At 36.0% G+C, this 25896-nt stretch overlaps 1 long non-coding RNA gene across 1 annotated transcript in view; it reads right to left on the bottom strand.

Moving 5' to 3' along the window:
- Positions 1-937: 937 nt before the first annotated feature.
- The window catches only part of LOC115493829 (uncharacterized), a 42108-nt gene continuing 17149 nt past the window's right edge, over positions 938-25896 (bottom strand). The window contains exons 2-3 of the long non-coding RNA XR_012054062.1: positions 6413-6461; positions 938-1171 (exon numbers count right to left, since the gene is read on the bottom strand). This is a non-coding gene — a long non-coding RNA (uncharacterized lncRNA). The remainder of the gene's footprint in view (positions 1172-6412; positions 6462-25896) is intronic.

Below are 25896 nucleotides of genomic sequence, written 5' to 3'. Positions count from 1 at the left end.
TTTTCCATCCAGCAATTTTTTCTCAAGGTCACCCATAAAGACATTAAGATTACTTTTTTGACTTAACAAACCAGCAGCTTTCTACTGCTATCTGAAGGGGAATAAATAGAATCAAGAATGGTTGGGAATTACTTAGTACATTCAGCAACTCTGGATTATCTTACTACCACCATATTTAATATAAGAGTTACCTTTTTTTTTAGCTTGCTTAAATTAATGTTTTTATGCTTCTGCTGTAGGTTTTGGTTTTGAGGGTTATAGTGGCGTTCTTTGATTTGTTTTAATAAGGGCGTTATGAAAATCCACATTTATAAAGTAGCAGGCTCTTTCATCATGGCCTTCTTAAAAAAAAAATTTTTCTATTGATTTATCATTGAAATTACTGGGAAAAAAATTCTAGGCTTTTAGCTGGAAATGTCAGGTACTGTATTAATACAAAGTTCTCAGAGTTCTCTTCCTGACTGCAAAGTTTCTGCTGGTTTATTCTTAGCCATCTACTTCATCTGATTGAGTATGAGTTTCTTTTAAGGAATACTATTCATCCTCAAACTTCTATTTATGATATTGAGAATTCTTTATAGAAATGACCACAGGAGGCTACAACAGTGCCAAAGCATATTGGACTGTGGTTCCCTCAGGACATGCCGTTTGTTTTACAAGCAGCTAAGTGAACCATATATTCTTTTCATGCCTCTTTAAGTTCACAGGTGCTCAAAATATTTGGAGAATTCTCAAGGCTCAGATCCTTAGCAGAAAAGCTATTTTTAAGTCTTTTATTTCTATTGGACAGATGAAAACAAGAAGTACTGTGGCTCATTCCTTACAGATACTGAGTTAAAACTGTTTCTGCCAACTTCTTTGAATAAGTACTCAGGCTGAAGCTCACATTTTTCTTTGCACTGTGAAAGCAATTAAGAAATTAACTAACAGACTCAAATAAGGTGAAGAGTATTTTCTCTCTCCAAGGACAGAGAGAAAATACTTACTTTTATTTCAGTAAATACCACTACATTTTCAGGTTTGCAGCAGAAACACCAAATCAGCAGCAACGCATGTTGGATGTCTAATTGTCATCCAGAGGCCAGCATTATTCTGAAGTCCCTGGAAGAGCTCTCCAACAGATCTCCTCCTCTCGTATCTCTGCCAGCAAGTGGCTTCCTGTCAGAGGACTCTGCAAACATAGATAAGAGAAAGAATCAGGAGTGCTCCTGCTGTACTAAATAAATTCACTCAGGAGGATATTGATGAGATTACTAATTTATTTAACACATACACTGATTTCAGAATGGGAATAAAACTTTGCCTCTTACCATTCATCAGTTACATATTGCCTAGGGCCATGAGCCTGCTCATAGCCTTTTCTTCTTTCTTCTTCTTCTTCTTTTCTTCTTTCTCCTTGTTTTTGTCCAATTTAGTTTCACTTTTTCTCTCCTTTCCTGTACTTCATTTTGGACTGAAATACTTCAAACACGAATGCTCTGGTTTGTAACAGTCAACATATTGTCACCACAACCTTTACAATGACAGATGCTACTTTTTTTTTAAGTAGAAACAGATTTTTTATTAGCAGCTCTAAAAGTCCTCTATACTGTTAAAAGAGCACTTTCTTAAAACATTGAGAAAATACATTTTCACTAGCAGCTGGTCTTCTTGACTGCCTATATAACCTTCCTCAAGGAGGAAAGGTACTTATGTGAGTACTTGAGCTACAGCTGACTGCTCACTCCTTACCTTGGGACTTCCATCAGGTAGGCTGGAAATACCTGAAGAAAATCATGTCAACAAAGGCAAGACAATAAACATCCACCTCTAATCCCTGCAGCTTTCAATGTCCTTTTTGTGTTCAGAGGTCTGCAAAATAAATTATCACCTGGATATGTAGATCAGTCTTCAGCTACAGGTTTTAATAGAGAAACTATTTAGTTCCCTAAAGTAATAAGGTAGAGGAATCCTAGATGTTGGTCAACTTGGGAGTCCTGAAGGGCATGTAATATGCATCTAAAGTGGCAAAGTCCACAGAGAATTGGCATATTCAGGGAAAACAAGGTAAACCAGCTCAGACCCACCTCCTCCTGTCTCAGATCAGACCTTATTCTACACACACAGTTGCCATACCAAGTGGGATCACGCTTCTGCACAGAAAGTTTTGCACTTTCCTCACCTATTATTGTTACTCTATTAAGTCAAATTACAGTAGAAAACATTTAGCCACAGGTGTCTCTACCCCAAATAACACATTTTTCTATTGAATGGAAAAGGGACTTCAAACAGCAGAGAAGAAAGGAAACAAGTCTGCAGACTGAAAAGTAGAAAAATAATTTTTAAAAATATATGTAAAGGGACATATATGTAAATATGTAAAATATATGTAAAATAGAAAACAAATGGGAAAAATAAATAGCAAGCAAATGAAAAGCTTCAGGACAGAGCAAGGAAGGGAACATAGCTATTTGCCAACACAATCAAGGATGCTGAGAAAGGGCAGACCTATTTAGCCTGGCCCCACTTCTGCCATATGCATCCTCCCTGAACCAGGAGTTGAAGGAAATTGACATTTCTCCCTAGTATTATTGCTTTCAGTGAATCAATATGAATATAATACCACTCTTTCTAAGAAAGCACTTCACTGTGAAGGTTTATTATGTCTTTCTTGTGCTCAACAGCTGCAAAGTTTCAATTTCTTTGAAGGCAATCATTTTCTGATCAACTTTTCAATGTTTGCTTTCTCTCTGCTCCTATTACAGCTACTTCCTGTCAGCCCCTCCTTGCCTTCTTCCTTTTCCCTGTCTTCTCGAATTTTTTCCTGAACTTCCCAGTCCTTTCCATGCTGCTTCAAGACAGTATTATCAACTTATCTTGAAACACACACACACTTGTGATAGCAACAAGAATTAACTGCCTGTTCTACCACATGGAACAGATTTTTATGTAGTATTAAATTTAAAGGGAAATCAGAACACAGGCAATTCACTGAGAAGTTTACTTTCCCAACTAAATAGAAGATTAATGAAGATAACATTAGAAGGAAACATGCTGAAGACAAAAAACAGTTCACTGGGTTCTGATTATTGCTCTTTATGCAGCCTGCCCCTTTCAAGCAGAGTAGTTGAGATAAGAGGTCTATGGCTAATATCTGATTATGTGGTCTATGTGATTCAGTTCAAGAAAAAACAATGTAAAAGACAAGGCTTTTGCTTTCACTCTTTATTCACAGGAGTGAGGTATTTTTTTGTATGTGGGGTTAAAAAAGGGGAATAGATTGAATCAACAACACAAAGCTTTTTTTTTAAGTCTTATCACAGAAGATAGCAAAACTTTAAAATTCAGCTTGAATGAAAATTTACCTAAAACCTGTTTCTGAGGGCAGTAGAAAAACTTTTGGAAATCTTGAAGGATTTACTTTCTTTTTTTTTTTTTTAATGTTTTAATATAAATATCTTAAATCAAAAAACAATCAAGTGACCTTTGTGACTTCACCCAAACCCTTTCACTTCTATTCAATATTGGCAGAAAAAACTGGACTGCCATCATCTCCACATTTCCATAAATATACATAATTTCAATGATGCTGGCTTGTTTGTAATTTTCTTGAGTTTGCATTATTTTTTGACAACTTCATGAGAAAAAGCAAGAGATTCCTGATTTTTTTTTTTAAAAAGGAGACAAAACAAAACAGAACAACAAAACCACCTACATTTCTTAGTTGGAAGCCATTACAGAGAGTGTTTTTTTACCCAAGAGCTCTAATTTTAGTCATCATCCCTGGGTCTGACATAATGTACAACTTATGAAATCCTCTTTATCCATCTGAGGAACCTGCACAGAAATAGATTGTTTCAGTTGGTGATAGAGAACATGTCCCTCTCTTTCTTCTTTAGATGTAGAAAGCCCAATAAGTGTAGGCTAGGGAGACTACACTGATACTCCTCTAGCTGGATAAAATGTATACACCTGCTTCTCTACCCATTGAATCAGAACATTTTGTCCATCTTATCTCTTTACATCCACAATATTCTGAAATGAAAGATGTCTTACTATAGAAGTCTGCAGTCCTGCAAATAAATAAAACCCTAACTCCACACTTGGTATACCTGGTAACCAGTGCAGCTTCTAAAGACAAGAAAACACAATGGGCCAATACACAGAATTCCTGATCTGGGTTGCTGCTTTAAATACTTTGTCTCAACTAGCACAGCTACCAGTTCAAGTTTAATGTGGGACTTTCTGTCACAATAGCTGTATGTAACTCTATACTGTTACCACATTATTATAATTTTTATTATTTCAATTATTCTAGAATTGTCACAAACTTTTACTAACTCAATGATATTTAGGTTTTGGCTTTGTGATTTCCAAAAACAAGCCATGCTCTACTTGAGTACAGTAAATTATTAAAATGCAATTCCTCTCCTTCCTCCCAAGATATTAATTGTTATTTTGCATTTGACAAGACCTCAGTCTAGCTCAGTGATTGCCTTTGTACCTGCCCATGGACTGGGAGAACAGAAGATTTTCTGATTGCTTTCACTACCAGTACAACACTGTTGAGGTGGGACCACTTTCATTTTGGCAAAGAGACAGTAAGAAAGCATCTGTATAGAGTCCCAGAACAGATGCACTGTTGAATATAAACTGATACTGAAAGATAAATTTATAATAAAAATATTAAACCATCAGATTAAGACCTCTTTCACCTGACAAGATTTTGATGTATAAATGGAATGTTTAATGGGCTGCATTAATGTAATTAATTTACCATCATTATAAAAGTACACTTAGTCTGCAGCTCCCTTTTCTAATCTTATTTTTCCTATTAAATTGACATCTCCAGCTGACTTTCACATTCCCACTTGTAATAATTAACTTCTTCAGGCTTTTAACCTTTAAAATCTTAAAGCAAATTAAATTCTTCATAATTCCATAACCCCCAAAATTACTTTTTCTTCACTAAAAGTATGAACAGAAGGAGAAAAAGGAAATGCCACTTTGCTTTTCACTGCAACTAGAAGAAAAAGTCTAGTAACATATGCAACCTGATAGGTTTTCATCATGCTCTTAAAACAGTTAATTCAACTGGATCTTATGCATGCATTACCCTGAGATAGATTTCCCTCATTAACTTAAATAACAGTAGACATAAATCTTGACATAATCTTCTCTGTGAACTTTACTGTCCGTAAAGCATATGGAGTCTTCTTTGCCAAAGAGAAACTCAGTCATTTTTACACTCCTGGTGTGGAGCCAGGTTTTTGTATCAGTGTGGCTGGCAGGATGAATCAGCGAAATAACTCTACCTCCCTGTCTTTTATTGAATCCTATCAGATTAACAAGTTTTTAAAGGCCTCATGAAAGGTTCACGAGCTAAGCAGCAAATTTATAAGTGAGGATAAACAGACTGTCAGTCACCATCAGTGACAAAGTCATACTTGGGCACCAATGTGAACACAACATGATGAACATCATCAAAATCTAATAGTCCCTCTCTTGGCATTCTTACATAACCTGAATCGGGGTACTAGTGCAGCTGCAGCCAAAACATTAATTTCTTATTGTATAACCTTTTACTGCGTTGTGTACCTGAATATGTAGCTCATCATTTCCCTGTCATCTAATCTGGTGAGAAGCAAAGCTTTCTCATTTGGAAGAGAGAAGAAATTCTGCCTTCAACATGAGTGAAGGAAAGTTGTAGCATTTACTATAGTCATCAGCTAGTTGCACTGTGGGGGAGTTAAGTCAAGAGTCCACAAATAAAAGGCATTTAGGAGTACGAGAAGAGCAGGGAAAAGGCTGGGAAAAAGCAAGTCGTGAGAAAAAAAGTAAATTTAAAAGGCTTAGAGATGCTATCTAGAAAAGACCAAGAAAATACTCAAGCAATAGAGGATTTCAGTAATATGGTATATTATAATATACCATATTACTGAAATCTTCTATTATAATTAAATTATGGCATATTACTTCCAAGTAAAACTTGAAAGTCAGCCAGAAGCCAGTCTGCAAGCAAAAACAGGGGCTGACAGACACTTATTGGGGAGAACCCTTCATCATCAGTTCCAATGGACTACCTTTCTCACTGATTGGATGGCCAAACTTGATTTTGCACAGGTTTAACCATCAGAATCCTGAGGACATCTGAATTTCTTTCATCTATGACATCCTCTAGATATATTTTTAATTTTTTTAAGATTCCAGACATGGAATGTCTCAGTGATTGAAATTCGTGAGTATCATTACCATTTAGTGGGAAATATTGTCATGATCCTTTTACCTCATACAAATAGACAGATATATGGGCACACATGTATATCAATTGCAGTTTTCCTTCCATGTCCCCACAGACCACATTTTAAGAAAACTCTCAATTAAATGGAGTCAGCAGATAGGCAGATTTGTAAAGAAAACAAATAAGACAAACCTTTTTTTCATGTCTTCGGCAGCTCAAGGATGCTCACATCATCACTGCTCTAGGTAAAACATGTAGACAAGATAATTTTTAAATTAGTTTATACCCCAAGCCCTCTGGACACATGGAGAATAAACAGTAATAAATGAGGATTTCTCTTCTCAGTAAGACAGAGACATACAACAAATCACAGGAGGAAAGTTCCTTTGCAACAATTGGAAAGTTAATAGGTTTTTTTCAATGTCCTGCTTGAAAATTAATCTTCCTCTTAATCAAACTCTTATGGATAAATAATACTTTTCCTGTCAACAAGACTAGATTTAATAATATTTCTTATCTTGAAATGGCAGTCTGGAAAATATAGGTGCTTTTTTTTCTATTTTTATTGTAGCTTGAACTTTTTTTGTGTGCTTGGTCCTATACTCAGGCCAGACCTCTTAAGCAATTTGGAAAGGTAAAACCTACATGATCCTCAAGCCAGAATGTTTCTGCATATGTATAGCAGATCAGAGTGAGGGACCTCTCAGGAGATATCTCCTGAGTTTGACGCGCCTCTGAGTTGAGCAGTGGGCCTTCCAGCACACAGCTTAAGACTCAAGTCCTTAAATTCTACCTAGTTTAGGTGGAAGTCCTTTGTTTCAACTGGTCCCCACTAACAAAAAGATGTACATTGCCCTCTCTAGCTCGTAATTCCCTGCTGCAATACCTGATGGGTATTGCAAACTTGCAAGCATTAGAAACACTTTCAAGTTTAGTATTCACCATTCTTGCATGGTCTTGTCTCTTTTCTTTCTGTCCAATTTTCTGTGGGTCAAACTGCCTTCATTTGCTTTGTTGCAGATTTCTACACCTCCAAATGTGCTTTATGTGGTTTCACAAGGTTGAAAGAGGAAAGTTAAATTTGATTTTTCAGATACATGGGGTAGGGGTTCACCCCATCATATTTTTGAAGCTGGGATAATCAGCAGTGGTTTCACTCAAGGATATGGTTCTGAATGAAACTAAAATGTATGCTTGCATGATAAAAATACTTAAATATAAATGTCATCCGTGTGCATGTAAAATGTTACAAGGATTCCATTCAAGACATAATTTTAGACTACAAAATTGCTGACTATACTCCTTAAATATTGAGAATAAAGGGATCAGGGACAAAAAGCAGGAGCATGACATTGATTCAAATAATTTTCCTCCTAAAATTTTTCTCTCTGTGATATGATAAAATGATGAATTAAATAAATAGTATAGATATTAGAAAAGCTTAAGAGAAAAAAATGTATCAACAGAGTAGCTAACTGAAATACTTCTAACCCTATCCAATAAAATACATTGCAACAGCATCCCAATAGATATTTTTTTCCACAAGCAGTTTATAGATAAGGCACAGGTGTCTAAAGTGAAACACTGGCTCAGAACTGTAAGTCAGGAACAGATAAATGCTAAGAACAGTGATGGAGGAAATACAATAAAGCGCCCACTGAAAAGGCTTTCTATATTAGTTTTCTTGGCTGTAATTGTTTGTTGTCATACTCACAAAGTTCCCAACCAGAAAAAGAATAGATTGAAAAATTTAGCTTGGTCTCATGATAGGCTCTTAAAACTTCAGATAAATATTGCAAAATTGAATTTAAAACACTTATTCTTTTTTTTCAGAATTCCTCATACTTTTACAGCTATTTTACCTCCTGCATAGACAGAGTGACAAGCAATCTTCAGATATGAACTCACATATAATTTCCTTTGTATCCCCATCTCATTTAGTATTCAGGGGTTGGATTATAAATCAGCAGCAACTTTACGGTGTCATTTAATATTCCTCAAATTTTATCCATTTGGTACTATAACTAAAGAAGCATTTTTTCAAATATTTCATATATATGTAATAATATTTGTAAATAAAATAATCTGTATTTTCCAGTAAATATAAATCTTGAAAGGGATTTTTCCATTTTTTCATGAACATTTGACTTAATTTTCTCCACATTTACAGATAATATGTTTTTATTTTTCAATATTTTTCAGTCACCTGTTGAATTATTACAACTACAATACTTCATATTTCACATACAGTCCTGGAACTCTGTATTAGCACTTGGATTGATTTACAGAAACTTCTGAAAACACCTATCATGGGAAAAAATAAGCTAACTATGAATGAAAAGTGAAAAATACAAAAAAATAGTAATAATAATAAAAAAGACATCTCAGCTTTTATCAGCTCACCAAGACTGTGGCTCAAGGGGGAAAAAAAATCTTTTTTAATTGCATCTCAGAAGACAAGTTCTTCACAACAGAACTGAAAGAAACTCTGAATCAAGCAATTATCTAAATTTCCGTAGCAGGTCAGAATTTGATTTTGTCATTTATTTCTCCAAGATTAACTGAAGAAACTTTAAAAAGGAGGCTTTCTGAATTCAACATTAAAATGCATGACAGTCCAAACTGTATGCAGCAATTTCACTCACTTTAATATTCAATACAGCACAAGAACTACATTGCTAACTGAGTTCATTCTGGCACATAAATTTCCATTCACTGTGGCATTTATCTGAGACTATACTTCATTCCTCTACAGCACTCATCTAAATACAGGAGAAAGTCACAGAATCCCTTTGCTAGGCAGGATATTGAGTTTGTGCCACAAGTTCAGGAATTACTTGTGATTTATTTATTCCTGTGTTGGTAAATTAGTGAGAAGACTGCTCATGTGGATCTCCACTGAGGAGACAGCAGAGTAAGACCATGGAGGTTTGGAATGAAATATTTTATACAGAACACATCTCCTCTGCACTTGAGCAAACCATCTATTACCCTTTGTCTTGATTCCACTTTCTAAAAGACAGGATAAGCCATCCCAAGTCACTTTCAATACTACAAGGATTTTAAAAATACAAAAAAACCCACCAAAAAAACCTCATAGCTCTTTTTAACAGAGATAAGAATGATGCACAGTTTGAAAATAGCAACAGTTGTTTATATCACACAAAAGGAAGAACAGTGCCACTGTCAGCTGTTCCAGGCAAAATATTTCCCATCCCCCTTGCCCTACTTTTTACTCCAAAGCCCTTCACAAGTATGGAGCTTCAAACACTTAGTGTAAACTGGAAGAAATGACAGGAGGATGTGAGCTGATGCGGTTGATATCTGGGAGGCACCATGTTCTTTTATTTCTTCTTATTCTTGGGACCAAAGCCCCTTGCTATCTATTCTCTTTCTCCCCTTTCCTTTTCTTCCTCTTCCATTCTTTCTCCCTCTTTATCACCTAAAACTCTTCAAGAAGGCAATTTCCAAGTCTTCTTGTTTATATTTCCATTAGGTTGGGTCAGGCAATCTTGGCCTCTGCTCTCAGGTGCAACTCAAGGCATGCTGCAGACACTCCATCTGCCAGTTTGCCTGCCCCAGGGCTGGGAGCCCTGCAGGTGTCTCGGCACCACTCCACACTTGTGTTAATTAGCCCAGGCACACGCTGATGAAGCTGTAATGCTTTCAGAGCCAGACAAGTATCTCTGTTGCACTGTGTAGTTAGAGCTGTTATAGTCTGTTGCTCCTCATTGTCACAAATATTTTTGCATTATATTTTATAATGCTGTAATTGATTAGTTGCTACATGACCCACTTTGTTTTATCATTTTTTTTTTCTAATATCAGTCTTCCTATCTTTTCTGACTTCACCATTACATTCTTTTTGTCTTTTAAGACTTACCCAAAATCTTCCTTCTCTAGTTTTGGTATTTCTGTTCTATTGACACCTCACTCTTTTTTTCTTCTTTCAGCATTTTCAAAATTGATTAATTTATTTTATTAGTAGTAATTTTAACCTTCTCTACACTCTGGCCTTTTTGAGGAAAAGGCTGAGCGTAGAAACACGACGGACAAAAGCAGAAATGTTTATCAAGAGGAAGTTAGCACTTGATATCTATGCCATTAACCACTGTAACACATATGAGTTGACAGAAACCTTTTTTTTCTCATTTTATATTTATGAAAACCAGTTTCTGCTTTCCTGTAAAATGAGTCTTAAGGTGAGAAGAAGACAGGAAGTCCTAACACTAGACTTGCTGCCTTCCATAATTTGAAGTACTTGCAGGCTAAGACAAAACATTCCTATTCCCTGGTACTTTATGGTCACAGACAGAGAGAAGGCTTCTGGCAGCTGCTTCCTGTGTTTGAATCAGCTCTAGGCAGTTCTCTGCTCCCATGGAGTGTTAGTTGCACACATCACTTTCTACACACTCTCTGATGATGGAAGATGCTGCAAAAAGCACAGCAAAGAAAGCTGTCTCTAAGGGCCCCATACATTCAACAGCAAAAGAACTGTCTGCAGCTCCTTTTATGGCTGTTGAATTAAGAAGTTCAGAGAAATTCTTAATCTCTCCTAGCAATTTCCATTTTCCTTTTGCTCTACCTCTACCAATCTTTCTCTGCATGGTTCATGGACCACAAAAATGGCAAATCAACAACTTCTTTTTTTTCTGCTCAGGTTTTGTAATTGAAATGTTAAAATTGCTAGGAAGGGAGAGAGCATGGCTATGGAGGCCCCAGAAGGAACAAGAAGAGAAAGAGATAAAAGGACGACAAGTTTGGATGACAGAGCCCATCATGAAGGTTCCAGAACATCCATCTATGCTTGATTTCACAATAACACCCAAAGTGGGAAAACAAAGGACACTTTAAAAGGATAGACCATAGCCATTGGAGAGCATGGCAGGAGACACAAAAAAGAAAAAAGTTTGTCAGCAGGGCTGCCTAAAGACTCTCAGGGGTCAAACACAATGGAGACACACCATCCACAATTTACATCCAGGAACCAGCCCATGGCCAGCAAACATGCTAACCAAATATTTCTTCTCCCTTCCTCCTTCTCCACCTACTCTACACAAAAGGAGTTCAGTCACCTCCAAAAAGACCGACTGACCTAATGTGTTCACCATCTTAAACACATGAAGAAGATATTATCAGGAAAGCAATCTATCAAGACGCAAATTCAGAGACAGCAATTTAAATCAACACACTTCCACAGGCACTGGAACTTTACAAATCTTAGACCGCTGGAGCAAATACAAAAGATACAATAGAACGTCTGAAGGAAAACTAACCAATACTTTGTTTACAAAATGTTGTAACATTAACTGGAATAATGCAATGAGAAATAAGTCTAACTCTGAATATGGCTAAAACAGTCTCAAATATGAACACTTAGAAAAAAGATTTCTACCAGATATTTATAGAGTCCCTGTAGAAGTCAGGACTCAGTCAACCATTTACACAAAATTACTAGAGTTTCAGAAAAGCAAAGATGGTTGGCCAATAACTTCTGGCACAGCTCTTACACTGCAATGAAAAAAATTTCCAAATGGTTGTTTACAAGGTAGATCTCATTCCTCTGTGCAAATATTTTGCAGGATATTTTTTTTTCCTTAACAACCCCTGTGGCTGATTTCAATAATTAATATCAGGTTGAAAGACAGGTTCAAGCTTCAGTGAAGGTCTGAATGCAATGTTTTTAACAAATTTACAGCTCTAAACTAATGGTGAACCTATATGTAATGACAAAGGTATTCAGGAATTAACTCCTCTGCTTCTCAGTTTAGGCAAAAGCTTTTATGTGATGCACTGGTGCTGAATGGATGCCTTGTTGCAGGGTACTGACTGGGTCTGTTTCATGGATACCATGGCAACTCCGGTTGCAATTGTTCGGAAAACTTCCCTGAAAATGGGTTGCAAATAACAGAACTTGGAGAGCAAGGCTGAGGTGGGTAGCTGTATTTTTGAACCTGCATTTAAGTGAACTCTTCCATCACGGTACAAGATTTTGATGGGACTAAAGAAAACTAAAAAAAATGCTGTGAGATGTCTGGGTACTGGAGTAGCCTCCTGAAAAACACCTGCAAACATACATCCCCCAAAAGACCAATTACTGGGCATCTCCAGAATCAAAATTAAGTCCCTCATATCTTTGGCCAACACACTAGCTACTTTGGAGGTTAGAACCAAGACCCAAAATTAACATCAGCTTGAAATCGAAATCAATAACAAATAAAAGAAAATGAAAATTATAAAGATAGCATTGTAGGGAAATATGCAGAACACTTATGGATTAAGAAGGTCTTAAAGACCTGAATATTTATCAATCCTCTAAAGTTGTAGTTATAGAGAAATGAGGTCTGAAAAGGACATATAGACATCAGTAACAGAATTATGTAAAGTGGAGGAAAATTTCAAAGTACTGAGATCTTATAATTAGACCAGGGAAGCTAGAATTCAGCTTCCTAAACTACTTCTGTGAGACAAGAAAATGAAAATAAAAATAGTAAAGACATGAAACAAACTACTAGTCAAATATTTAAATAAGTATAATAATGATTTACTTCCCATTATCAGGGAGAAGATTGTGCATCTTGCACCTCCTCCAGGTTAAAACCAGTTTGCTTTTTCTGAAGTTTTTGCAACTAGAGCCACCAAATAAACATTGAAAGTCATTCACCACCACCACCACTACATCCATCATCAGTTCTCAAGGATGGGACTACCAATGTGAGGACTCCATAAAGAAAGCTTCCTTCCATGTGTATTGTTTAAGGGTACGAAGCCTCCTACTATACACAGTTTGGACAGGACCTTGATGGTCTGTTGAGGCACTGGGTCACAAACTGCTGGAGAGCAAAAAGAAAAGCTGCTAAATGGAACCCACTCCCCTACAACATTTAGTACAAGTTTTACATCCCATTGGGTTCTCCCTCTTTCTATAACAACAACAGAGCCTGATATTTCTGAAGAAAACATTTACAACACAATTGGAAAAGGGCTGCTATCAGCTATGTAACACAGGAGTGTAGTTCCATTATTAAGCTCCTTACCTCAATCTATTAGTGAGCAAGTTGCAGTTGTGGGACTGCACACATGGGTGCTTCAGACTGCTGAAACTGAAATATATACCCTGGCTCACTAGGTACACAGCTTTAAAGAGGAAAATATACTTAATCCCATTTGCAATAAAGTGTCTCCCAAGAGACAAGTTATGGTTGAAATGTTGACTGATGGCCCAAATCTTAGACTTTTGGAATAATTTAGAGAGAGTACTACTTCTGAAGAATTCAAAGGAGGGAACATTTTTCCTTTTTTTCTCCTGAAGCTGATGAGTCAAAGAGAAGTAGAAGATATATGAACTCGACTGAGTTCTCCTTGATTTATACCTCACAACTGACCCTAAAATGTGGATATCTCCAGGTGGATTTGGCAGCCTCAGGCTGAAACATTATGAATTCATCTGGAAAGAGTATTTTGAAAAATACTGGTTAACAAGAAATCACCTTCAAAGCAAGTTTTCTTACTCTCTATCTCTGTAGAAACAGAGACAGAGACAATATTTACAAGTCCAAGTGGTAAATTAATATAAAATATAAATGTGCAAGTCGTCATAGCCTGTTTTATTAATATACAAACTTCCCAATACTTCTAAGTTTCTTCCTCTAAGAAAAACATTTAACACTAGCATTTGGAATAGTTGTCCAAAGCATTATCTCCTGTGTAAATCTACCAGATTGACAGAAAAGGCAGCTCTTCAATTTGTTTCAGGAACTGTAGACATATTTGAAACTTCAATACGTACTTAAGGGTTTTTTTTTTTTTTTTTTTTTTTTATCCTCTGTGTAATTCTCTGGTAATTCCCTAGTTTATTTAAAAAATTTTAGCTCCTACAACTATCAGAAACTTCACAAAGAGATTATTTTGTTTTGGTCTGATTTTTTTTTGTTGGAAGTCAGTACACTCCAAATCAGTTGGAATATCAAGGCGGGGAAAAAGGGTGATTGCATATAGCCCAATATTTTAGGATTTATTTCTAGCAGGCTGGTACAATAGATTAATATATCCCTGATATATTAATTTTCATTAAAGACTACTACAGCAGAAATTTAAACTCAAAACAAATTATGCAATACCTAATAGTGACACCATTTAATAAGCTTAAGTTCTATTTCTTTCTGTATACTTTCCTGCACTAAAATCAGGAAGAAATGCTCAATATCATCAGTAAATACAAAATATATATAACAACATTTTACCAAATTTTCATGCATACTTTGCATGGCAATAATAATGGAGAGAAAAGGTCAAATTACAATCTATTTCACACTGCATATTCTGTTGATATTTATCTCCATTTAATAATCTAGGCTAAATTACATAGCTGGTTATCTTACACCATGGAATCTTTGATAACACAAGTTATTTTCCTGCATAAATACTGACTACAATGACAATGTACCTGCAGTCATCCCACACAAGTCATTGTGTGTTATGAATTATTGAACATACTGTTCTCCTTACAGTCAGTAAGGAAAAGTCAGTCTCCATTCTGTCAGGAGTTTTAACAGGAGAACTTATCCTGAAAGGGAAGAAACACCCCCTGAATAAGGAAAAACTAAGGCAGGGCTGGAAGAAGCCTCAAGATGCACAAGCCTGGCCTTCAGTAGGAAAGAAAACTCATTTAGATCAGCTCTAACCAATATAATTTTATTTTTTACTCTGTACAGCATGAACTGAAGAAGGTTCCACACACTTTCTTGGTAGGCTATTCCAGTGGTTTATGAGCCTCACCATTTAAAAGTGGTTTCCTCACTTGTCAGCAACATGTACAGATTATTTTTATTTTCTCCTAGTATTACTGGGGTGTGGGGAAGCAATTGCCATCTTTTTATTAGGGGCTTGCATATCTTGCAAAATATATCATCTCTTTTTAAACTTACCAGAGTGGAATTCTTTCATGATTTTCACTGTTTTCCAAACCTTATGAATTTCTTTTCTTCTGAATATCCTTCACTTTAGCTATGCATTCATTCAAAGATGACACTTAGAGCTTCACACACTGTTCCAGCTGAGAGTTTTAGTCACATCAGAGAATAAGAATTATCTCCCATGTGTTACAAGCAAAAGTCTTGCTACTTCATTTAAATAAAAGTCCTGTGATTTTACTCCTACAAGAAAAGGAAGAAAGTTTATGTGACCTTTTCCTTTTTCTAGGCATGTTGCTGACCATCTGCTGCAATCCTCGACTGCAGTGCTGGTGATTAGCTGGTTCATCATTTCTCAAAGTTTATTCTGGTGTTTTCTTGTCCTATTTAATATATACCAACACAGTTAAATCCAGAGATGTTCTAACTGTATGCTGCATTTTAACAACAAACCTAATTTTTAAATCATTAGAGCTTTAAAGCATTAGAGCTTTAAAGCATTTAGAGCTATACCAATGAAGGCCCTTTCAATTTGAGAGAAAACCACAGAGTGTGGGGGACAGGACCAGCCAGTTGCACACATTGCACTGATCAGCAGTTTCACCTGGGCAATGTCATTGGTCATTTTGCTCATATCACATAAGAGGATATCAGAATTCCTACAGGGCAAAATGACAAATGTTGCTCTATTTCTTTATCCACTAGATGAGCATTTTCCACTGAAGAAAGTAAACAGATTTTTTTGACACACTTTGCTCTTGTCAGATTTTTCTGTTTGTTTTCTTCTTATTTCATTATCCTCTAGGTTCTATAAATTGTTTCATAATTCATTTAGAGCATGTTTTTTCTTCCCTAGCACTGCACATTGTGCTCATTTTTTTCACCCTAAACTACATTTTCTATATACTGTTTATTATTCTTCAGTCCCCAAGGATCTAACCTGTCCTCCATCATTTTTCAAAAGTAATTAATGAATAAAAAAATGCCTCTTGCTTTTTTTTAAGCCCTTGAAGATAAAAAGACATTACAGTTTCCCAATTAAAAATGGCCAAGTTAATAAAAGAATCTTAAAATTGTTCTTTCTCTGCCCATATTAAAAATTAATGCATTAGAAATCTAATTATAATGTATCTTTATTCTTCCAAAACAAATGCTTTAATGCTATCATTTTTTTTTGAAGAGTGATGGATGCTTTCATTTATATATCTATTTTTTCCATGAATTTTTTCCTTTTTTTTGCAAATTAGGCAGGTTACATGCTAGTTTAGTTCTCTGTATTATGTATTATTCACTTATGCTATCCTTTTTTTTTATTGTTTTTAGCCTTTCTTCTGCTCCTCAGATACAATCAAGATGCGGAAAAAAATATTTTTGAGTACACAAAAAGTAAAGTACCTTCTCAGTCACTACTGATTAAATTTGAGAAGCAATGGAAGAAGGCTAAATAGCCATGAACTCGAAAAGTGTACACAAAATATATTGAAAGTATAATCAAGAAATGAGGACCATGGGAAGCACTGCAGAAATATTGAAAAGACCCAAACCAAAACCAAACAACCAGAAAAAACACAAAATAAAAGATAACAAAACAAACCCAAAATAACAAAAACCCTCAACCTCTCCATATGCTTTCATATCTCTACTTCTGCACTAGTATAAATTGCCACTGTTTTTTTAACATATTCCATTTTCTCATAACATATTTTGAGAAGGTTTGAAGAGAGAGCTTTATTACTTAGCTGTTTTTCCCAAGAGACCCTGATTTTCCCAAGTTTATTAACTTTGCCACTGTATTCCTTTCTGTGGGGTTGTGAACACTGTCATTTCAGAAACTTTTCCAACACCTCAATAGGTCACTTAAACTTCTCCCTGCATTCTCTGCATTCTGGAGGGAGAATATAGCCTAAAATAGTCACATTCTCTACATCCTCCACTTTCTGAAACAAAAGTCTAACTGTCAGTGTGGCTTTACAGTGCCACTCAGGCTTGCTGTGACCTGTCATACTGTTTTCCCTCAATACTTGAAGTCTAACATTGTCATTAGCTTCTGTGCTTTGGATAGCTCTTTAAATTTCTCAGAATCAGATACATGAAAAATAGAGGAATTTCTTGTTCTTCTAATGCTTAACCAGTGACACTGTGTATTTGAGTAAGTTTGAAAAGCAGCCAAAGTCTTGATGAGCTATTGAATATAACAAGTGGAAAACCTTGCAGTTTAGTTAGACAGACTTTTCCATTTTTACTCATGCTGATAGTACTTTATTCCATAAGTAATTGCATTGATTTAGCTCATTACTCCAGGTTTAGCGATAAACAGTGCCAGAAAGAAAACTTAGCAGAAATAACAGGGGGAGGGAGGAGCGTGTGAAATCAGTGACATGGCACTTAAGTTTGTATTTCTTAATTAAACAGTTCTCTCTGTAGCTACAATTATGGGACTTGCAATTAAAGACTCTAAAACCACATTCATGATTTATTCATGTCCAATGAGTAATTTAAACTGCTTAGATTAAGTATTTTTAATAAAATACAAATAGAGGATGAAAACACATCAGGTAAAGCAAACCAAGATGGATAGCTACTGCTATTTACATAAATGTATGCAGCAGCCAGTTGATAAACACATGTCACAGACAATATTTAATTAGCAATTTAATTGGGAAATACAAACATACATTAGAGAATTCAAAGGTAGATTTTCTTCAGTGTGATTTGACTCTCATAAAGTATAAGAGAAGAGAGATCAGCTAGGCACCAGAATGACATATATAATAGGATACATTGGAAACATTTGTCCATCACCTACAAATAGAAAAAAAATAGAACAATATCTAAGATATTTATCTAAAATTTAAAAAATTATTTTTAAAATGCTCTTTACTCTCTATTGACTATAAAAGTCTAAACTAGCTTCAGTGTGGACATGAAAATCCTCCAAATTATAATGAAATCAATCCTCTACAAATTACCTGTTTTACAGGTGTTTTCCTCAAAGCTCACACATAACTCAAATAATAATTTCAACCCAAAAACGATAATTTCAATTGCATATATGATATAAAAAATAGAAGTAGAAGACTGTGTAATCCTAGGAGTATAAAGACACCTACTGGGTGAGCAGAAGTGAAGCAGCATAAAGTAAAAATGCTAAGGTGCAGATGTCAGTGTAGGCAGGTGGTTGAGAAAGAGAAAAGAACATGAAGAAGCTGCGGATAAATGAAGAACACTTAGTCTGAAGCCATACCTATGCATCAAGTCTAACTAGGTCAATCTGAGGTTTATGACTAAAGGGGCACTGCCCTCCATCTGTGTGCAGATCCTATTGCACTACAGCTGCATGTGAAGATTTTGCTCACAGAGAATAGATCTTCTCTGCTGCCAGGACATGGCAACAACCACCTCTCAGTTGTTCTCTTGCCTGAGGGCCCAGCTGACATAGGAAAAGCCTCAATACATTAAATGCATACATCATACCATGAAGAGGAATCATGGGTACACCAGGAATGTTGGAAGATACGTTGGTAACTTGCTCCTGAGACTTTTCTGTAGCAACATGGAAAAGCAGCAGAAACAAGCTGAGTCAAATATTTTGGGGTAGAAGTAGCCCATGGGCTAATGGCTGCTCCTCCCTGTTCTCCAGATTCTATAAAACTTTAAAGCAACTTTAATGACCTACTGTCAGAGACTGGAATGTTATGATTAATCATTTAAACATTATTATAAAGGACTTTTTTCCCAGTATGACAAAACTGTACGGAGAAGTTGCGACCACCAAAGACTGCTCTTGCCTGGATCTGCCTCCTTTCTGGAACTTTGAGCTGTGAATTAAGACACCTAAGGGAACTTGAGATAAAAGTGACACTATTGTCCAATTATCTCAGGTCTGGGGAGAAGTAAACAAGACTGAGGGAGAAGAATGTATTCACAAGAAAGCCACACCCACCAGCTGTCCTGAATATAATCCCTGTCTGGGTCCAAGGGTGGGGGGGTCCATAGCCCACAGGCTCATCTGCTGCGGCCAGGTTTGCACACTGTCACCCAGCCGAGATGGGGGAGGAGATGTTGTGTAGGGGATTGTTTGAACTATCTATCAGAAGTAAATCATATTTTCTTATTTTCCATCCTGGACAGCAGAACTTACAACAGATAATATTCAGAGCACAAAGTAGTGAGCTAACCATCATTAAAAGTACACTCAAACATGGGGCAAGGGACCAAAGCAATTGTGTCAGAATTTATAAACATCTTCCATAGGTTAATGAAGCTGTTGGAACTTCTTGCATTTGACAGAAGCAAGGGCCAAGCCAAATCCATTTCTTAAGTCTTAGGAGCAGGGAAAATTAATACTGACAGACATTTGAAGGATAATAGGGCTATCTAAGAAAATCTTTCCCTTAGATTCATACATGCAGGCTTTGAGTTGTGCATAATACTTAGAGGTAGAATCCATTAATGAGCTAAGCCGATAGACTGATATCTATGACAGTGATCAGCTTTCACTGATACAACCATTACATCCAAATTTCAATAAAAACCAAAACAACACACTTATCCCATACTATAGTAAGCCATCATATTTTCACTGCATGATTAAGTATAGTGCAGAGATCCCTGACTCAGCAGAGTCAAAGGCACTCTTAACAAGACATTCTTAACAACTTGTACTGAAGCTAATTATCCCTTTAAGATGCAATAGCACTTGTGACTCTAGAATTCTAGGATGCATATTTCTACAACTTGTTTTGGAGTAAACTTCAAGCCAGGCATCCACAACATCCGTAACAGAAAATCTGAATGGGCAAAATTAGAAGATCCATAGAAAACAAGAAGCTTAAACACCTCTTGCCTACTATAATCAGCTAACTTCAGAGCATGTTTCAAATGCAGCCTGCTTCTTAAGTCTCAGATAAATTCAGCTTCGTAGTAGAGTTATATTGAGACCTACCAAAAAAAACCCACTCCACTTCCAAGTGAACTTAAATAGTCCAAATCTAGAATTCTATGAATTTAAATTGCTGACAGAACTTTCAAAATAATAATAAAAAATAATTTTAAAAAACCCATATAGTGAACATCAGTGCAGTTACTTTGTGTACCCCACTACCAGACATAAATGCACTCATTCAAATTTACTAATAATCAAACTTGAATTGGGGTATCAATACAGGCTGAGGCATGAAGGGATGGGGAGAAGCCCTAGGAAGAAGGACGTAGAGTTAATAATGGATAAAAAGCCGGACATGGGCCAGCAACAGGCATTGTCAGTCCAGAAGACCAACATACCCTGGGCTGCATCCAAAGCTGTCGGGGCGAGGGAGGTGATTCTGCCCCTCTGCTCTTCTCTGGTGAGACCCCACCTGGAACACTGCTTCCAGCACTGGTGTCCCAGCACAAGAAGGAGATGGAATTGTTGGAGACCAAACAGGAGCCACAAAATTAATCAGAGAGTTTGAACATTTCTCCTATGAAGAACACCTCTCTAAGCTGAGAGAGGTTCATCTTGGGGAAGGGAATGCTCTGGGGAGACCTCATTGCAGCCTTTCAGTGCTTAATAAGAATTTAGAAAGATAGAGAAAAATTTTTAGCAGAGTCTATGGAGATAGAACAAGAAATAAAGAATAAATAAAAAAAAAAGAGGGCAGATTTAGACTAGATATAAGGAAGAAATTCTTTACTGTGAGGGTGATGAAACACTGGAACAGGTTGCTCAGAGAGGTGGTAGATGTCCTAAACCTGGAAATATACAAGGTCAGGTTGGACCGGGCTTTCGGCAACCTGATGTAGTGGACCATGTCAATGCCCATGGAAGGGAGGTTGGACTAGATGATCTCTAAAGGTCCCTTCCAACCCAAACTATTCTATGATTCTGTAGTCTGGTAATAGTTAACTTCCTAATTGTTGGCCTCTGCTCAAGTCTCAAGTTCTGAAAACTGATTGCTCTCCATATCTTTTCTCCCATGAGAGTTCTATGGTTCTCCCATACTGTTTCAGAGGATACCATAAGTCAGTGGATTTTATATGAACAAGACAGTGGTATTGACTTGCATTTTTTTGTGTGGTTGGTTCTAATAGAAGGCTGCCTGGTCCTCCACCCTTTGTTTATTCTTTGTCTGCCTTACCTAAGAGTGCCCCACAGCTGAGGACAAAAAGTAAGATGGGTGAACCACAACTAACTTTCATGTTCATCTCCATGAGCCTTCTTCTCCTACTTCCCATAAGGTCTCTTCAAACTTTTTTGAGATTTGACAGAAGTACAAAAACCCTGAAATACATACATTAGTGCCTACACTACTTTGGTAACCAAATTTTAAAAAACTCCATACCATTTCAGTTGCCTCTGAAGTGTTACTTCAACACTCCAGATTAGGGTATTACAGGAACTTAGATAATGATCCTGCTGGGCTCAGTGACTCTGTGACTCTTTGTGTCACTACCCTTCTTAAGTTTTCCACCAGTCTGAATGGATCTGGCAGTTGTCGTTCCCCACTTACCTACAAAGGTTTTTGTGCATTTGGCTGTTCACATCTAGACCATACTATTCTTAAACCATATTTTTACTGGCAGGCTATAAGTCAACATAAGGGTATAATTTATATTTTTCAGAGTTTATTACCTATAAAAATATTCATGCATCAAATTTCTCCTTTGGCATCCTCCAGAGATGTTTAAAAGTGTTGTCCTTTGCTGCTGGGTATGTCAGAGTTTAATGGGAGTATATACTCATTAGAAAAATGGCTACTTACCAAAAAAACATTAATATACCTTCAATCAGACATCACACTTCTCTAACAAAAAACATACTTCAAAGCCTTAGTTGCTAGTTAAAAGCCTTATAAATTACAAAATCTACAGTGAGCTTTGCAGAACAGCATTGCAATGTGTTTGTTTTCATCCTGCTGTTGTCTCCTCATGAATTGCCTGGCATTTGAGAAAAACCATCGTGGTAACAACAGCAGGAACACATTTTGTTTTGTTCTTTTTCTGAAAGCTCTCCATTCCTCAGCCACAGATTCACAGCTAAATTTCTCTCTTTTACTCATAACACCACCAAATGGCAAAAAAATGGCATTGTTCCATGATATTTGAGAAAATATGGATCATCTTTTTCATGATGTTCCAAATACAAAATTTGCCAAGACACAAAAAAGTTGTAGAAAATCCTGTGTTTCATGTCCAACACACGTGTTTGTGTATGTTCTGGAGCAGTTTGGATGTGCTACAGTGAAACACTAACAGTCTAACATATTAAACAGGAATAGGCCAGTTTGTATATTACATATTAATAATAGGAATAAACAAGGAGACCTTTGTATACTAAGCAAATCTAGTAAATATAAGTAAAATAACAACCTCCTTGGAACATACTTGGCAAGATAATTAATTTAAAATATGTAATATTACTTGCTCTTCCTATATTATTACTTATCAGCCAAAAACCAATACCAATAACTCTGTACCATATTGCCTTAGGGTCATCTTTTAGACGGAAATTTTTAGAATACCCAGTCTATGCCCACAGCCTGCCTTCTATGACTCTGCCCTCTTCACGTGTCATTCTGTGTTCAACATCCAGCTCTAACTCCATTAATCTAAATTATCCCAGAACTATTATTTAGTGACAGAAGGACTGGAGATTTTTGTTAAATCCACCTTGCTCTCCTAAAGTGTCGATGAAGATAGTTGAAAGATAAACGGCTCAGTTAAATCATCTCTAATGGATATAAATATGTTTAACTTTTTGTATTTCCTGATGAAGAAGAATATTAATTTAAATAAACCAAGAGATATTAATGTAAATATACTGAATATTAATTAAAATATTAAATATTAAAATAAAATTCTGACTTCATTTTTAAAGTGTTAGTATAAAAGACATTTATTAAAATAAATGATGATAGTGTCCAAATCAGTTCCAAAATGCTACTAAGAGATTAATAGTGAAGCCATTTATCAGTGTCTGTGTCCCTAAACTGTTCCTTCCCACACTTGCTCAAATAAAGAATAGAACTGAATGCAAAATCTGCCATGCTTATACTTACTAGGAGTTAAGAATGGTATCTCAGAGTGACAAAACTCTCCATTAAAATATTAATTAGATAAAAGTGCCAAATTACTATTTTCCTCTCCTTAGAAGAGATGCATGTCTTAGCTAAATGTGCATCTTTTGACATCCTTTAAAAACTTCCTTCTTTTCCAATATTTCTTTTTATTAACTTTTGAATCTTCTCAGTCAAGTCTGGCTTCATGGTCCCTACAGCATGCATGGATTATTAGAAGTGCTTCTGGGTTTAATGCAAAAAGGCATTGAGAATATGTGTACCTCAGACTATTTCTGTGCTGTTGGTATTGTAATGTCATCATTACTTTTTTAAGACATCATTGATGTTTAGGCTGAAATTGATCAATTTTATTTTTAGGTCATATTCTGCTACAAAGAAAAATAGTAGGAAAAAGCCCTAAAGAGATATTTGAGTGTTTCTTGCTAATAACAAGATGAAGCAGACACAGTTGAACATGCAAAAACTATTTCTTACACTCGAAGAAGTTCATTGGAAAGGAGACTATAAGCCCTGGTTTGAAATTAGGCTACAGTTTTCACAATCAGTGCAGTATATTAAATATGGGGATCTGAGATACGAAGAAATAGATAAATAATGAGGAGTCTGGCAAAAATACCCCAAACATATAACTCATTTTCATTCCTTCTCTGAACATCCGTAAATAGGCAGAGGATATCTAAATCTATTGTTTCTGTAAATCACTATGATTATTGAGTATGCAGTAAAATACACATATGTACAACCATGGTTTTTCTTCTTTTCTCTCTGCAAAAAAACCAAAACAAAACCAAAAACAACAATAACAACAAAACAAAAACCTACCAAAAAAAACCCCCTCAACTCAAATGACAAAAGAATCTTAGACTACACCCAAGAGAGAAGAAAATCAAATCTATGTTTATTTTGTAACATATTTGTAACATACAAGTAAGCTGAGAGAGCAGTCCAGGTAAAGCCTGTAAAAGAGTTAATTACACACTGTTAGCAAGCAGTCTCAGTCTTACAGAAAAATTCTTCAAATATTGGAAGTTTAACAAGATAGGATTAAATAGGTTTTCTCAGAGGCTATGAAAGACACATACATGGATGATCTGCTAAGATTTCCTCCATGGATTTCAGCTGTTATTCTCTCTATATTCCTATTTTCTTTCCCCTTCTCTTTCTCCCTAAAGGATTTTCTGTATCATTGTCATTCCTCTATGGACCTTGTATCTCCATGTGAAACAGAAAGACATTGTTCTTACTGCTGCACCAAGCAATACTTCAATGCAAGCTTCGTTATCAGCTCAGATCTAAACTCAGATCTTAAGATAGATCAGCATGTTATCCAAAGTCAATAAGCCTACATTTTAACATCTCCAGACCCAGCCAGGGTTTGGGTGTCAGTGCAAAAGGCATGCAAGGACCAAGAAGGAGGCTTGACTGTGAATGAAACTTGAGTAGTTTCTGAATTGTACTTCCCTCATCTTTTTGGAAAGGATCTGTTTCTCACTCAAAGATTTATTTATCTTAAAAATAAAAATGAATTTTTAAAAAAGGTATCCATCCATATTGCCTCTTATTTATGAGGCATCATAAATCATTCAGCTGTCAGCACACCACATAGTAAGAAGAAAGCACTGAACTCAACCTGTATCAAAAGCCTTCTTTTTCCAGTGCTCAATTGTCACTGCTATTATAAAGTCAGGACAAGTCCCTAACACAGACCTTTTAACAGAAAATGCTTTACTTTTCCATTAGCTGCCACAAAGAATCAGATGATTATTCTGAACACTCACAAGATGACTATACCATGGCTATTTTAAAAGGGCATTTTCAACCATGGAACAATAAAAAAAAATTTATAGTTTTAGGGTAATGTGTATGTGAGCAAGCTTTTCTGAGCTTATCTGCGTTGCATTAAGGTTGACTATTTCAGAATATCAATATCTACGAGAAATACAAAATAAGCATTAACTTAGACATTATATAACTTCACTGTGTACTTTCGGTATCTATTTAAAGTAATAATAGTGCTCCCTCTAAAAAGAAAACTTCTACAAATACAGACGTCAAAAATTCAAACATAATAAGTTATACTAAGTATTCCCAAAAAAAAACTGCAGAAAGGAATGAAACCACTCACACTCACATTCACAAACACACACAAACAGCCTGAGGGGTATGCACTCCTAAACAAAACATTTCCATACAAGAAATAGATCCCTTCTTGCAAGCCTTCCCAAAAATACCATTTTGGCTGATCTCAGAATTACATTAGATAAGTATGCTTAAAGTATTTACCTTGACATTGTAGTTTGTTAAGTGTACCTTTTAAAAGACAGTTATCAGAAAAAGATACTTTCATTTTAAAAAGTAATCTTTAGAAAAATATTTGACCCCTGATATTGGAAATGATAAGCTAAGAATGACTGGAGTTTACTTCTTAGTATGTGAAGGAGCTCCTCCAGCTTATTTAGTCTGACCATGAAAGCTGTGGTCTGGCTGCTAAGCAGTGCCAAATGCAGTCTTTTGCTTCTGGAGGACTTCCATTGAATACAATACAGTACAATATCCTTTCCTGTAATTTCCTTAAAAGTATTTATTAATCTTGTGCCAAGAGGTGCCAGTATCAAAGAAGTAAGTGGCAACATGCACCAATATCAAGTTGTATAAAGTCAATCCCCAGTGCTGAGTTATAAAACCTTTCTAATACACAGGATGA

The sequence above is a fragment of the Taeniopygia guttata genome, chromosome 2 (assembly GCF_048771995.1).
Source record: "Taeniopygia guttata chromosome 2, bTaeGut7.mat, whole genome shotgun sequence".
Lineage (NCBI taxonomy): Eukaryota > Metazoa > Chordata > Aves > Passeriformes > Estrildidae > Taeniopygia > Taeniopygia guttata.
The sequence above is the reverse complement of the archived record's forward strand: the minus strand, read 5'-3'. Positions and strand labels throughout refer to the sequence as shown.